This window comes from Symphalangus syndactylus, chromosome 7 (genome assembly GCF_028878055.3).
Source record: "Symphalangus syndactylus isolate Jambi chromosome 7, NHGRI_mSymSyn1-v2.1_pri, whole genome shotgun sequence".
Classification (NCBI taxonomy): Eukaryota; Metazoa; Chordata; class Mammalia; order Primates; family Hylobatidae; genus Symphalangus; species Symphalangus syndactylus.
Window position 1 is genome coordinate 65,144,504 of NC_072429.2, and position 15,514 is coordinate 65,160,017.

Here is a 15,514-nt window from a genome sequence, read left to right on the forward strand (position 1 = left end):
AGAAACTGAATTCCAGGTGGTTTAAATAACCTACCCACCCACAGCAACCCAGTGATGAGCTCGGGCCTCGAATCCAGGCCCACTGAGAAGATTCTACATTTGTCACTGCAGGGGCATCATGCAAGTTCAGGATGAAGGGGCCTTGAGGGGAGAGGGCTGCCTCTTGACAGATATTCGGGGCAAGCAAGCAAAGAAACACGGGGTGAGAAAGTGGAAGATCCCCCGCCCCTCCCCCTTTCTTGACTCCCACCGGCCTGCGCGGTCCACGCGGCGTGGACAACAGACCCTTGTGGGCCACTGTGGAGGCCGTGCCACTCGGCGCCAGCCCCACGGGCCATCACCGGACCGCTGGAGATGTGACTGGGCTCGGGACATGAGCCCGCTTGTTCGCTCACTCTCAGTGAAAAGAGTTTTGAAATGAGTTCTGAATAGACAGCATTTTCTTTGTGCGGTTGGTAAATAACACAGAGCAAAGTTAGCAAGTTGCAGCGCCTCTGCGTTCTGATTCTATGGAACCTTTTTGTAGGGAGAAGGGCAGGATGTTTTTAACTGAATGTGACCTCACGGGAATTCTAGAGGTAAGGAGAGAAAAGTGACTGAGGTAACTGTGGGTGTTTTACATCTCAGAAACCATGGCTTTTAATAAAGCCACATGAAGAGAGAAGCTGGCATCATCCCACACAAAAACCAGTGCCTGGCAGAGTTGTGGAAGGTGCTATTCACATTGGCTTGGCATTTGTGTAGCTTTGATTGAAAATCAATGGTTTTCTTATGACAAATTTCATATCATTTTTTTTTCTTCTTTAGAAAATAATAAAATTTCTGAATGGGGCAGCGTGGAGAAATCCTAAGAGAAATAGCATAAGAGCATTTTGGAACACATCCAGGAAAAGATAACTTTCGACACACCTGTAGACGTTCGCCAGGTAAAGGTAAGAAAAAATATTGTAAAATGTACATTTAGGTTATTTTATTACATCGCACTGGGTTGAACTTTGAGAGAAAACACATACCCCTGGCACAAGATGGGCAAGGAGGAGTTAGAAGGGCTCACCTTTTGCCCCTCCCTCGCGTGGGCATGGGCATGGCAGCCCTGTGTCCACCGTGACCATCAGCGGCCACCTGAGTTGTTTCTAATGCCGGCTGTGGAGCAGTCGAAGACATGTTCACCAGGTCGAGGGGATCTGACTATGATACTCGGCAGACAGTTCTGTGAAAAAGTCGATGTATTTAATACTGCAAATGTTACTTGTACAGTATGGAATTTCTTTAGATTTATATTTGCACTGGGACTGACTCACTTTCTATTTAGGATTTTTAAAAACATCACTTTTTCTGTGCTCAGATGAGGAGTACATCTGTTGCTTTCACATAATAAGCATCAAATATGAAGACACGTTGAATGCTTGAACCATTTGTTTGTCGCTATAGGAGACCTGCAGCATATGCATGCTATATGTCTGTTTACTGGAATACAGGCACTGAGGAATCAAACTTCATGGTTCTTTCTTTGAGCCATAAGATTTTAAAAAATCTCTAGCTAATTTAGGTCACTGAAAATGAACATTATTTTGGACTTTTGAATGGTTATTTTGAAGGAGGCTCAGAAGGACAAATATCGCATTGGTCACTATGCAGTACTTGGGATTGTAGATGAGTTTCTTGAGCAAAGCATAATAACCACTTTTATTTGTTGGTACAATATATACACATAACGTTAGCACTATGACAAGATTGTTCTTCCAGTTCGCATAGAAATTAGCTGTTGGTTGTCAGGGCTGTGCAGTTTTCTGTCTCATGACTGTGGGTTAAGGAAAGCACTTGTAACTGGAGGAGAGCAGACAGCGAGGCTCACAGTGGTGTTCCAGTCAGGAAGAGCTTCTGATTTTCCGGCAATTGGTGAATACGTTTATTGCACACAACTTGGAGCCTTGATCTTTCTATTTCAGATAAATTGCTGTCAAATTAGCAGGAATGGTCCCTTCAGACCAACCTAAATAATTTATGCCAAAATAGTGATTCTCTTGTAAGCCGTGTTCATGTGGTCAAGATAAAAATGACATTCCTAGCAACATGGTCCTACATTAAATTATTCATAGTCCTACATTAAATTACTTTGATGTTATTCAAAAATAACATCATTTTTCTTACTGACTTTGTAATCAAACTTTTCAGGTGAGACAGCGTCCTTAGTTTGCGACTTTGCAAGTTATCTGGGAAAACCTGTATTTCCAACACGAAATAAAAATAAAAATAAAAAATTCCAAATTAAAAAAAACTTTGCTTTGATTATACCTTTAAACTATTTGAATTAAAGTTCAGCTCTGTACATCACCAATAGGAAATCCAGGCCCTTGAGCAATGTATTGATGAATGGGGAAGGAAATGTAGGAGGATGGAAATGATGGCGGCACTGGATTGTTTTCCAGAAACCATTTACACAGGCTCACCAGAAGAGGGCAGCGCAGAGCAATGAACTCTCCGAGGAGTTTCCAAACAGATGTCTTGAAACCTGAAGTGAAAATCTCTGCATGAAAGTAGCCGTTTTTGTACAGCGTCCTCCACCAAAACCATAGATCTCTAAAATAGTAATAAAACTCCCCAAACATGCTAATCTCGAAATGGGCCCATCAACATGGAAGGATTGAGTTGCAAGGGGCAAAATTTTACTTCCCTGTCAGAGATGTTTTCACTTCGATTTTCCTTTTGATCTATTTTATTATAAAAGACAATGTGAAGTCTAGTAGTATTAGTCCCATGCACAAATTTTCATTTTGCAGCTTTTTGGGTTTTTTTTGATAAAAATATTGAAAAAAAATCACAAACTCAGATTCGTGGAAGATTCCCTACACAACACAGCGTTTGAAGCAAAATGCAGCTTAAGGAAGTTTCCCATTAAATCCATATTTCCTTGATGCAAAATGATATCACATTGTTTTACTTGTTAATTTTTTTCTTTTCAGAATTACCACAGAAAATATTTTTTGTTTTATAATAAAACATGTGATACTCTACATTGGACATACATTTTACACTTGAAATCTGGAAAGAAAAACCTACTAGACTGGAACAGAATTCCAAAGACCGTGAGGGGACAAATCTAGGGAGACATGTTATATTTTGTTTTAGGGTTATTATAAAACTCTAGTTTCATCGTCTATGCATAAATGTTTAGGGGATCTAAATGTCTTTTCACTAAATTTTATTCTGTAATCTGAAAGTTAGCATTTAAGATGATCATTCTTATAGGCTAATTAGGATGATAAAATCCTTTCCTCTTTTCAAAAGTTCACGAGCGCATAACAAATTGGAACTACTTTTACAAGCCAAGTGTCCTCTTATGCCATTAGCTTTCTTGGATTTACCTTCTAGATGACTTTGGCTCCTGTTAACTTCAGATCTTTGACATATCAAGTATGGTTGTCGTCAAAGGTTTCCCAGGCAACTGCAACAATTCATCTGGTTCTAGTCAAAAGTGCCCTTGAACTCTCAGCTCACTTCCCTTCCCTGATGAGTAATGTGTGTAGCAAAAGGAAAAACACCAAAGACTTCATGTAACGGCTAATGTGAATGATTTGGTGAAGAGAGGAATGGATTTCACAAAAGGATCCACTTGGATGTTAAGACCTCAGCTGGCTGCCTGCGGGTTCCCTTTGTCAAGCTCTCATTTGCATTTGGGGGGAAGGTCACAACCCACATCATGTGTTCTGGGTTCTGTTTAACTCTTCCTCACAGTTCCTAGGGCCCCAAACTCTTACCCTAGGTGGCCCTAAGGACTCCTTCAAGGCCAGATCACCAGCCCGCCAGGGAATGACTGCCCCCAAATCTCTGAGAGATGCCTCAGGACTCCAGCTGACTCACACACACGCTGACCTGTGAGAATCGCTCTGTGCTTCTTGTTTCTCACATAACCCACTGGGAAGCAATGGTTTGAAGCTTGTTGCATTTTGCTTAGAGGAAGAGTTTTATAATTACCTCCCAAAAAGTTCCTGAAGAACATAGGAGGGAGTAATTGGAATCTCTGGTCCTGTTGTTTGTGAAAGGTTCCTCTGCTTAACATTAATTACATTCTGTGTTTAAAGGAAAAGATTTCACCTCATCTTGTCAGTGCAGTTAGACCATCACTTTTTTCCCCTTTATTTTGACTCTTGTCTTCACAGCGAATTGACTAGTGACTAGAGTGATGGCAAATAAGCCAATATAATATGGACAGCCTGCAAATCCCACTCATGGAGCTCTGTAAGTGGCAGCAGATTGCTGTCTGAGTACAGGGCTTCTGCAGAAGTCTCTCTATCAACTCCATATCAAACTCAAAGTCTAGAGAGCTTCAACAATTAATGATGCGTCATCTGGATCTAGCCATAAAAGCATGATGACCACCCCTTCCCCCACCCCTCACCATTCCTTTTTCCTTGGATTTGTTATATTTCATTCTGTTCAATATAATTACTGAGATGTAAACATTCCATTGAAATGTGTCTAAGTAGGCAGATTTTTAAGAATCTACTTTTATGGGTCTATAACAAATTTTAGGAAGGCTATTTCCATTGATATGTGAAAGCATATAATAGCTGCTTTAGCTACTAGTCCTTCCAATGGCTACATTTACCACTGTGATTGTCACTATGAATAATCCTTTGGTTATTAAAATTAACATAAATAAATATAATTTTGTAGTAGGAAATGTAGTTGTCAGGATGTGAAACAATAGTAATCAATTTGAATAAATATTTGCTATTTGTTTTCATAAAAGTTTTAATCCTCAAAAGAGAACTCTGACCAAAATAGGAATATAGCAGGATCAATGAAACAGGTGGCATGAGTCATCTCACTGGCTTTTAATTAAAAAGGATGCTGTGGTTGTTGGCGTGGACTGGACTGCGCATAGGCAGTTTTAGAATTTCTTAAGCTGAAATCCAGCTGGAGAGTTCTTAATCAGAATGGACTTATTTTGATAATTTATAATCTGTGTATTCAGAGCATTGATGTTATAGTTTTGATACCTAAATCACCATTTTAAAAATTCAAAGAGATATATGAATCCCGAGTCTCGGACAGTTATTCCTGAGCCAAAGGATTTCTGTGCAATGCTAATATGTATAATAGAGAATCAGTCTTTCACTGTACAGTTTTGTCATCATGTTTCAATAACTGAATGAGTATTCTGAATTAATAAGCATAACGTTTGTATAAGCTAAAGACTAGTCTAAGCTCTGCATTCATTGACGGGAACCTTAAGCAAATGTTTCTTTTCATCAGCTTGTTCAAAAGGCATAAACATAATTACAGTTCTGAGGCGATAACATACTGACTGGTTAAAATAGTAAGTGGGTCTGGACAAGGTGACTTAAAGTTATGGGCTGCACGTTGTTTTGAGTACTTGGAAGAATCTGGAAAAAATAATTTTTTAAAAAAAGATATTTTTACTGTTTATCTTATAGAAAAACAGTCTAAGCATTAAACCCCCCCCCCACTAGAATTTTGGAAGCTTTGTTTTTCTAAAGCGTTGGTTAAAATTCAGATAAGTTGATACTTACAGCTTGAGAGATAAGATGCGGAAGTGGTAGAAATATCAAATGATGAGTTAGTTTTAAATTTCTCAGAATGCTCAGAGGGCAGTGAGGGAAAGAGGGACTTGCTGGCCATGTCCCCACACCTCCGCTTTGCACCTTCTGCTGAGGTTAGTTCCCGAAAACAGTGCTGGGTCTTTGCGTTACATCTGGTTCGGCCTTCTTTTCCTCTTTCCTTCTTTATCCATCACATGGCCTGCCCTCTACCTCTTAAATCTTAGGTCTGTTGTGAGACTGGGGAAGGAGTGATGTGAACATGTGCTCCTGGGCCTGGAAACGCCTCTCTGCCCCGACTCCTTCTGTCTTGGCAGTGTGGCAGTGCTTGTCATTCATTCTCCCAACAAATACCTGAGCACTTCTCTGTGCAGGTTGGGTCTCAGTGCTTTGAATGTGCTGTCTCACTTAATTCTCTCAAAAGCCATTAGAGGTTGTTCCTGTTACCTTCATTCTACAGATGATGGAACTGAGATTTTCAGAGAAGTAAGGATAAAAATTTAAGATCATAAGACCCCTAAGTGTTGACGTTAAGATTTAAATCCTGGACCACAGCTTTCCTCATTGCTGCTCAGAAACAGAGCTGTCTCTAAGGCGTTTGTGCCTTAGTACTGATATTTCAAACATTTTTATTTTGAAACAATTTCAAACTTAGAAAAAGCTATAAGTATGAAAGTTGTAGCATAAATAATTCCTGAATCACCCAGATTTCCCAGTTGTTCACTTTTGAGCACATTTGCTTCCCATCATCCATCTCTATTTCTGTGTGTATGTACGTGTGTATGTGAATACATATGTATGTTTATATTTTTCATGATGAAATATCTGTGATAAGTTGTACACGTGATTCCCCTTTACTGCGACACATCTCAGTGTATGTTCCTAAACACATGAACATAATCTTACATGCCCACCAGACAAGTTCCAGGTCATGAAATTAACAGTAATACAACCTATACACTTTATTCAAATTTTACCAATTAACACAGTAACGTTCATCACAGTAAAGACAAACAAAGCAAAACAACTGTGGTCCAGGATTCAATCCAGGCCTATGCATTGTATTTAATTGTCATGCCTCTTTAGTCTCTTTTAATCAGGAACATTTCCTAAGTCTTTATCTCTCATGATCCTGACATTTGTAGACAGAGAGGCCAGCTACCTTGTAAATTTTTCCTGTTTGGGTTTTTCTGATGTTTCCTCATGATTTGATTCAAGTTATTCATTTTGGCAGGAATTCCATAGAAGTAACATTATGTTCTTTGTAGTCTGTGATGCATGATGTCAGGAAGCACACAGATTGATTTTCCACATTACCAGTTTGTTAATTTGGGTGAGGTGATACCTGCTGGACTTCATCATAGCAAAGCTACTATTTTTCCTTTTGTAAGTATCAATCATAGCAAAGTTACTGTTTTTCCTTTTGTAAGTATTTTACCTTGTAAAAAGATATTTTGGGGATATGTAAACATTTTGGTTTTTATCTCACTGGTTTTAATATCTGCTGATGATCCTTTCCTGAATCAGTTATTATTATGATGTTTGCCAAATGGTATTACCTATCATTGTTGGCTTCTTTATTGAGTGATTTACTTATTAGTCTAGAGAGTATCTCTAGTTTCTAGCCTGTAGTCTTGTGTGGTTTTATTATTAATCTAGGACACACAAAATGCCTCACAATACTTATTTCATTGGATTTTCACAACATATCCACTAGGTAGACATTATTATATCCACATTTTGTATGTGAAGAAACTGAAGAAATAAGTTGGCAACATTTTCAGAAAGAAAATGTTAAAAATTAATCCTTAAATAGCACTGGTGATGTCCAAAGTAAGATAATAGAGTGAAGTTTTAAAAGTACAAAACAGATTTTTTAAAAAATCAGAAAAAATCATTATAACATTGTGCCATGATTTGTGAACTATGAAAGTAGAGACTAGGGAAAGAGACAAGACTTTACCTCACCCTGACATTTGAGCGAGGTGAGGTGAGTGGATGAAAACTTGAAAAGCTTTACCACCATGGCCCAGCTTGGAGAGAAGACTGGAAGGATACACAAATTCCAAAAGAAAGAAGGAGAAGGTCCCCGAATACGGAACTTGGGTGTTTTTCCTGGGCTGAAAAAATGGAGAACAAGAGGAGGTAGGAAGGTTAGAATCATCAAAGCTAATTTTTATCTTAGCAAATAGCAGAGCTTTAGCAGGATGGAAAATGAAAGAGGAAGCAAGACACAATTGTTTAGGTGGCAGAGGCCCAAGAGATGAAGGCGGGGAAGACCCCAGGGGAAGTTCTTCTTCCTTGCTGTAGAGCAGCTCAGGACCTCAACCTGTTGGTTTTCCTGCCTTTTCCCCACCCATGATGAAGGGAACTATATGATCCTTGGGGAGAAAACCCAAAACAGGGTAAGGGAAATCCTGGAGCAGATTGTGTGTCTGTGGCTCCACTGAATTATGGTAAGGATCTAATGTGCCTCTAGGTATGTAGCCAGAGCACTGATGCAGGATCTTAAAGTGAAGAATCCTAGTCCACCAACCATAAGTACCCAAACCCAAGGGGAAGCGCCTTCTGACTCCTTCCCATATAGTCAAGTCAAACAAGAGTAGCAGAAGAGAAAATAACCAACTCCCCAACCTGAGTTCCAAGGAGCAGATAAACGGGTGTCAGAAATGGTGGGGCATGTGGTAAGTAAAGGAGAATTTATCCAAACTATCTCAAAAAGACAGAAGAAGTTGAAAAGCAGTACAGGTTAAATAAGCACACAAGAAAGGAAATGTCATGGAGACCAAAGAAAGCATTACCAAAATGAGAACAGAAAAGACAGAATAACATACGATGGGAAGGAAACGCAAGAGAAGTAAAATGGAATGAAACATGTAAGAGATGTTGTATCTCTGAAATCCATCTGAAAGATCTCTGGGCAAAGATGATAGATTGAATATATACATCTACTTTTGCTTTTTCCCAAATCCCCACAGAAATAATAAAGATAATTTTAAAAAGTTTGGAAGCCAGGATATAGATGAATGAGAAGTAAATGACTTAGCAGGCCCCTCAAAATCTAAAGACAATAGATGTAAAGTTGACAGCCAACCTAATTCATAGGGCAAAATCCCCCAATGGCTAAGAAATTGGGAGTACTTGGTAATTTTAGAAGTGGAACGTGAAGTCAGGCAGTTGACATAAAGGAGCCTGATTGGAGCTCCATAGAAATAGAGGGATATCGCCAATACTCCCTCCCTCACATAGTGAAGGAGACCAGCCACCCTCACTGAGGCTGATGACACAGGTTTATTTTTTGAAATTGGTAATACAAGAAGGTTTCTGCCATACCTGAGTGTACACACCCAGAAATCAAGTGGATTGAGTGAATATTTGCATTCTGGAGGTTGAGATTCCAATCCTCATTCTCTCCCCCTACCAGCCTCCTGCAATAATAGCAGCCAGGTCTTTATCATCCAAAAATTCCCCTCCTGGGATTTGGACCCAAGAAGGAAGCTCCTGGAGATGTTGACAGTGGAAGACCACCTGCAGTCTAGCTCCCAGTCAACAAGCCCACTCCCATACCCAGAGCCCCATCAGCCCACCAATGTGTCACCCTTAAATGTTAGAGGCCAACTAAGGAGTACCAGAGAAATGAGGAGCAAGCAAAACTGGCAAACAGAGCAAAGCAGCTTGGAGGAAATGGAAATGATAAAGATGAAGAAAAAACCCACAACTCATATTAATGTCCCCAAAGTGATATAATCATGAAACAGGGTACTTGGAGAACAACAACAAAAAACTCATGGAAATAAAAATAATTTTAAAAAGTTCATAAAATGATGGCAAAATACAAACTCCGTAGAAGCATTAGGAGGTGAAGTTGAGGAACCTTCTTTCCAAATGGAGAAAATGTATAGAGTTGAAATATAGGAGGAGAAAAGTAGGAAAATTTGATACTAAGGGGAAGAAATAATCAACAAAGCAATTCAAGATAGTTCCAGGAAAGCAAGGTCCTCAAGTTTCTAGTCTTACACAGTTTTTCTACAAGAAGAATGAAAACACGTACAGTTAGCACACCTGCAGTTCTGAAATTGTAGAACTTTGAGGACAAAAAAAGGAATCTTTAAGCTTAGAGAAAGAGAGAGTTAAAGAGAAAAATCACAAAATATGATGATTTTGGACTATGTCACAGAAACAGTGGAACTTAGTTCTAACCTGGATTTTTACACACAGCCAAACTATCAATCAAGTGTGAAGTCCGAATAAAGATGGTGAAAATATACAAGAGTCAAAAACGTTTTAAACATTTCAACTTCCAGGTTTCCTATCTCCAGAGCTACTGGAGGATATGCTCCACAAAATTGAGGGATTAAACTAAGAAGGAGGAAAGTGTGGGATCCAGGAAACAGGGGTCTATTACCAGACAGAGGTGAGGGATCCCAGAATGTGGGTGAGTGAGTTTTGAGGATGATAGTTCTGTAGAGCTAGAAGCCAACTCATGCAGAATGGAACAGGCAGGATGTTCTGAGACGGATTCTCCAGGAAGATGAGTTTATAATGTACCCGAGGCATCTGAATGTCCTGAGAGGAAATTTCTGTGACTGCAGAACAGTGTGAGGTCAAATTCATAGTAATGACTTGGAAAACACTGCAAACAAATATCAGGGTGCAGAGCTATATTTGGGGAGCCTGAAGCTTATAACATTGTGGGGGACCTTTTTGAGATAAGAATACAAAATAATAAATACAAATTTAGGTTCCAGAACAAATGTTTATTTAGGATGAGTAAATATAATGGTAAGAAATTACACATTTAAACATACAGACATATATTGAAAGCAAAACAAGTTAAAGACACTGTTTCCATTTTTTAATTTTTTTATTAATCAATAGTCTTTATATTCCTATGTTATTATTATTATTATTATTATTTGTATTTTAATAGAGACAGGGTTTCTCCATGTTGGCCAGGCTGGTCTCAAACTCCTGACTTCAAGCGATCTGCCCACCTCGGCCCCCTAAAGTGTTGGGATTACAGATGTGAGCCACCATGCCCGGCCTATTCCTGTATTATTTTTAATACTTTTTTGAGTACCTCTTTATTGACAATGCTCTTATAATATTTTATACAGAAAGAATGGAAAGCTAATCCAATCTTTTTCTAATGTGGTTAATCAAATTTATTTATTTTTAATTAATGATGGCTTAGAAAGCTTTCTTTCAGCATTACTGTTCCTTTTGACATTGTCATACATGTTTACGATTTCTTCATTGTTCATGGCAAGGTGACAATAGATCTTGTTCAGAACTGATAATCAGTGTGATTTACCTGATAGCCAAACCGAAAATCAAACTATTATGCTGTTTAGATATAATGGTAGCCACTAGAAGATTTACATCAAATGTTAGACCAGAAGCCCTTTCCATCAGTGACCAGGTTTGGTATCTGCTAGGAGGGAAAAGCCTGGTATATGATCACCACTGTTTCTGTTCTTTTTGCTTTATAGTTTGTAATTTACTGAGGCATATTTAATTTATGATTAATTTTGTTGATGTTTAAGTTACTTACAATCATATTAAGAGTTAGAGAGGAGTGATTTCAGCAAGATGGCTGGCTAAAAGTGCCCAACACCCATGTCCTAGCCTACTCCCACAAAAAATGAATGAATAAACAATGAATAAACAACTACATTTTGACCACAGTGGCTGAAGAAGAGTGCAGGAGTTCAGCAGGAGTGGCAGAAATCCAGTGGAGCACAAACACTAAGTATGGGCTCATACAGAAGGAGAGGAATCATGCCACCCCCTTCCCACCCCACCTGTGCCACCCCATTCTCATATTCAGCTCAGAACCAGGAAGTACTCCTTCCTGGGGAGAAAAGGTAAGCAGGAGGTACCCAGCAGCCCCTATTACCACTGTGGACACCAGCAGTCTTCATCACTGGAGAATCCTACAGTCCTCAAGATCCCTGAGCTCAGCTTGGGGAGCTGCCTAGAGTTCACATAGCTGCACTGCTCCAAAGAAGGAGCCCACATTGTGCCTCACCTCTTGTAGGCCAAGCTGCTACTGCACTGTGCCATCTGGAAACCAGAGCCGCTGCTAGAGTGTGTCCTGCTTGGGGGTCCAGTAGCCACTGTACCCCTTTATCCCTGAGGCCCAGCCACCATTGCACCATGCTCTCAAACATGGTAGTGCAACATTCCCCAGATGAGCCACAGCAACTCCTTATCCCCTGGGAACAAGCTACCTAGAAGCCACTCCATGTCCCCCATCCATGTTGCTACTGTGCCCCAGCCCTAGCTACTTGGACCCGAGGCCCAGTGGAGCAGCCATGCACTTCAGTGCCTGAACTAGCCCAATGTCCCACCCCCAGGAAGTTGGAACTTTGGTCCAGGGGAGCCGCTACATCCCTGGTGTCCAAGCCCTTATGGCAGTCTGCTCTTCAGGTTCCTGGATCCCAGCCCAGCAGAGCAGCCACACCCCATAGTGCTGAGCTGATGTGGTATACTGGCCCCCAGAGAAACAGAGCCTTGGCTGAGCTGTGCTGCCCCACCCCTGGGCTGAACAGCTGCCGTGCCCCACCTTCCTGGGTCTGGGCCAGCCCTCTGGAGTCTGAATTGATGAGACACACGTCTCCCTCGGAAGTGGCACCTGCTTCCCAGAGCCCAAGCAGTAACTGTGCTCCACTATTCTTGGGTCCTTGCTGCCACTGCACCTAGCGTCACAGAGACTGACCTACTGCTATATCCCACTGCTCTGGGACCACAGTCATCACTATGCAGTACCCCCACTTCTGATGCCTGAGTTGCCACTGTGCCCTATTGGTTCTAAGACCTGAATTGCAGCTGTCACCTGCTCTCTGGGGACTGAGCCTCTGGAACACCCCTTCTTCCCTGGAGCCATGTCAATGCTGTGCCCTGATCTCCAGGATTAGAGTCACAGCTACGTCCCTGAACCCTGGGTCCAAGCTACTGGGAAGTGCCTCAAAGTCACAGTCCTTGGCTTGGTGGGAGACCTGCATCTACCTGTGCCTCAGAGAATGAACCTGTGCCCACATCACAGGTGCCACAGTAGTTCAACAAGACACTGAGGCCAGGACCCCAGTTCTACAGCCATTCCAATTACATGTGCCCTTGAACACAGTGATGCTATGGCTCCTGTGGCCCATGTCACACCTGATAATAACAGGGATCCCCTCAGCTAAGTGTGCCCACTGTGGAGAAAATGACAACAGGAGAACCCCTAATGCCTTTGCTGCCAAGAACCCTAACAAACTACCATGCCACCACCATTGCCACAAACTCCTACAGCCTAAGACACTGAGGTACTCGCAGTCATTGCTGATGTTAATCACAGCTGAAGAAGCTGCACAGAGACTACATTACTGCACCCACTCAGAACCAGAGCCACGTACTCTGCTGACCTGACACCCTAGGACTCATCTACAGGCGAAAGTCTTTCCCTATGAAAGCCCTCTATAAAATTAGAAGAGGCAACTGTTCCACTAGATGCACAGGCATCAACATAGGGACATAAGAAATATGAAAAATCAAGGAAACATGACAACACAAAAGGAAGACCATAATTCCCTAGTAACTGGCCACAAAGAAATTGAAATTGAAATTGCTTAAAAAGGAATTAAACATAATAATTTTAAGGAAACAAGAGAATACAGATAGACAATTCAACAAAATCAGGAAAACAATTCATGATCTGAATGAGAAAGTCCACAAAGAGAGAGCTATCATAAAAAAGAACCAAACAGAAATCTTGTAGCTGAATAACTCAATGAATAAAATTTTAAAATTGACAGCTTCAACAGCAGACTAGATCAAGCAGAAGAAAGAATCTCTGAACTTGAAAAGAAGTCTTTTGAAATAACCTAGTTGGGGGGAAAAAGAGTGAGGAAAGCCTATGGGATTTATAAGACACTCATTAAGTGAAAAAATATTTCAATATGGGGTTGTCAGAGGGAGGAGAAGGGGAAAGGCATGGAAAACTTATTTAACAAATGAGTTGCTGAAAAATTCTCAAGTCTTGGGAGAAAAATGGACATGCAGATTTATGAAGCTTAATGATCTCCAAACAGGTTCAACCCAAAGAGGGCCCCACCAAGGCATATTACAATAAAAATGTCAGAAATCAAAGACACAGAGAGAATTTAAAAAGCAGCAAGGGAAAAATGTCAAATGACATATCAGGAAATCTCCATTAGACTATCAGCAGATTTATCAGCAGAAACCTTGTAAGCCAGAAGAGAATGGAGCAATATACTTGAAGTGCTGAAAGAAAAAAAACCTGTCAGCCAAGAATATTACACTTAGTAGTGCTGACTTTCAAAAATAAAGGAGAAATAAAGTCTTTCCCAGAGAAGCAAAAGCTAAGGAAATTTATCACTACTAGACCTGCCTTACCAGAAATATTTAAGGGAATTCTTTAACCAGAAACAACAGGATGATGATTACTATCATGAAAACATATGACAATATAAAACTTGCCAGTAGAGGTACATTCATTGTCAAATTCAGAATATGTAATTACTGTAGTGGTGGTGTGTAAATCTTTCATGTCTCTAGTATGAAGGTTAAACATCAAAATGGTCAAAAATGACTATGGCTACATTAAGTTGCTAAGAAATATGTGATATAAAAATATGTAAATTGCGACAACAGAAACATATATTGCAGATGACAGGGGAGAGGTTAAAAGTCTAGAGTATTTTTATGTGATCAAAGTTAAGTAGTTATCATCTTATAATGATCTATTATAACTATAAGATGTTTTATGTAAGCCCCATGGTACACAAAGCAAAAAACTATAACAAATACACAAATAAGGAAGAAAAGGGAATCAAAGCTTAGCACTACAGAAAATCATCAAATCACAAAGGCAAACAACAGAAGAGGAAGAAAGGAAAAAGAATCTACAAAACAACCAGAAAACAATTAACAAAATGGCAAGAGTTAGGTCAATACCTATCAATAATAACTATTATCAATAATAACTGAATGTAAATGGATTAAACTTTCCAATCAAAAGGCAGAGGGTGTCTAAATGAATAAAAACCCAACATCCAACTTTATTCTACCTACCAGAGACCCATTGTAGCTTTAGGGACACACACAGGCTGAAAGTGAAGGGAATGAAAGAAGATATTCCATGCAAATAGTAACTGAAAGAGCAGAGATGGCTATGTTTATAGCAGATAAATAGACTTCAAGTTAAAAACTGTTACAAGAGACAAAGAAGGTCATTATTTAATGGTAAGAGGGCTAACCTATTAAGAAGACAAAACAATTGTAAATATATATGCAGCCAGCATTGGAATACCTAAGAATATAAAGCAAATATTAGTGGACATGAATGAAGAACTAGATAGCAATACAATAATAGCTGGGGACTTCAACACCCCCCCTTTCATCAATGGATAGATCAATCAGACATAAAATTAATAAGGAAACACTGGATTCGAGCTTCACTTTAGGCCAAATGGACCTAACAGACATATATGGAACTTTCAATCTAATAGCAACAGAATAAACATTCTTCTCTAGTGCACATAGAACGTTCTTCAGGAAAGCCCCTATGTCAGTCCACAAAACAAGTGTTAACAAATTCAAGAAGATTTAAATTATATGTAGCATTTTTTCCAACCACAACAGTATGAAACTAGAAATCAATAACAGGAGGAGTCTTGAAAAATTCGCAAACATGTGGAGATTAAACATGTTCCTGAGCAACCAATGGGTTAAAGAAGAAGTCAAAGGGAAATTTAAAAACATCTGGAGAAAAACGACAATGGAAACATAACATATCAAAACCTATGAACTGCAATAACAATAGTACTAAGAGGCAAGTTTATAGCAATACATGCCTACATTAAAAAAGAAAAACGATCCCAAATAAATAAATAGCCTAACAATATGCCTCAAGGAGCTAAAAAAAGAGTAACAACTGAAGCCTA

General features: G+C 39.8%; 1 long non-coding RNA gene across 5 annotated transcripts in view; it reads left to right on the forward strand.

The window, feature by feature from the left end:
* The first annotated feature begins 380 nt into the window (after positions 1–380).
* Positions 381–15,514, forward strand: part of LOC129486476 (uncharacterized) — a 169,950-nt gene continuing 154,816 nt past the window's right edge. Inside the window, exons 1-3 of one of the 5 annotated variants that reach the window (XR_008658993.2) lie at positions 470–578; positions 808–932; positions 2,964–3,304. This is a non-coding gene — a long non-coding RNA (uncharacterized lncRNA). Of the gene's footprint in view, positions 579–652; positions 713–807; positions 933–2,963; positions 3,305–15,514 lie in introns of those variants that run through there. The other 4 variants (XR_008658992.2, XR_010121711.1, XR_008658994.2 and 1 more) reach the window with 4 other exon arrangements.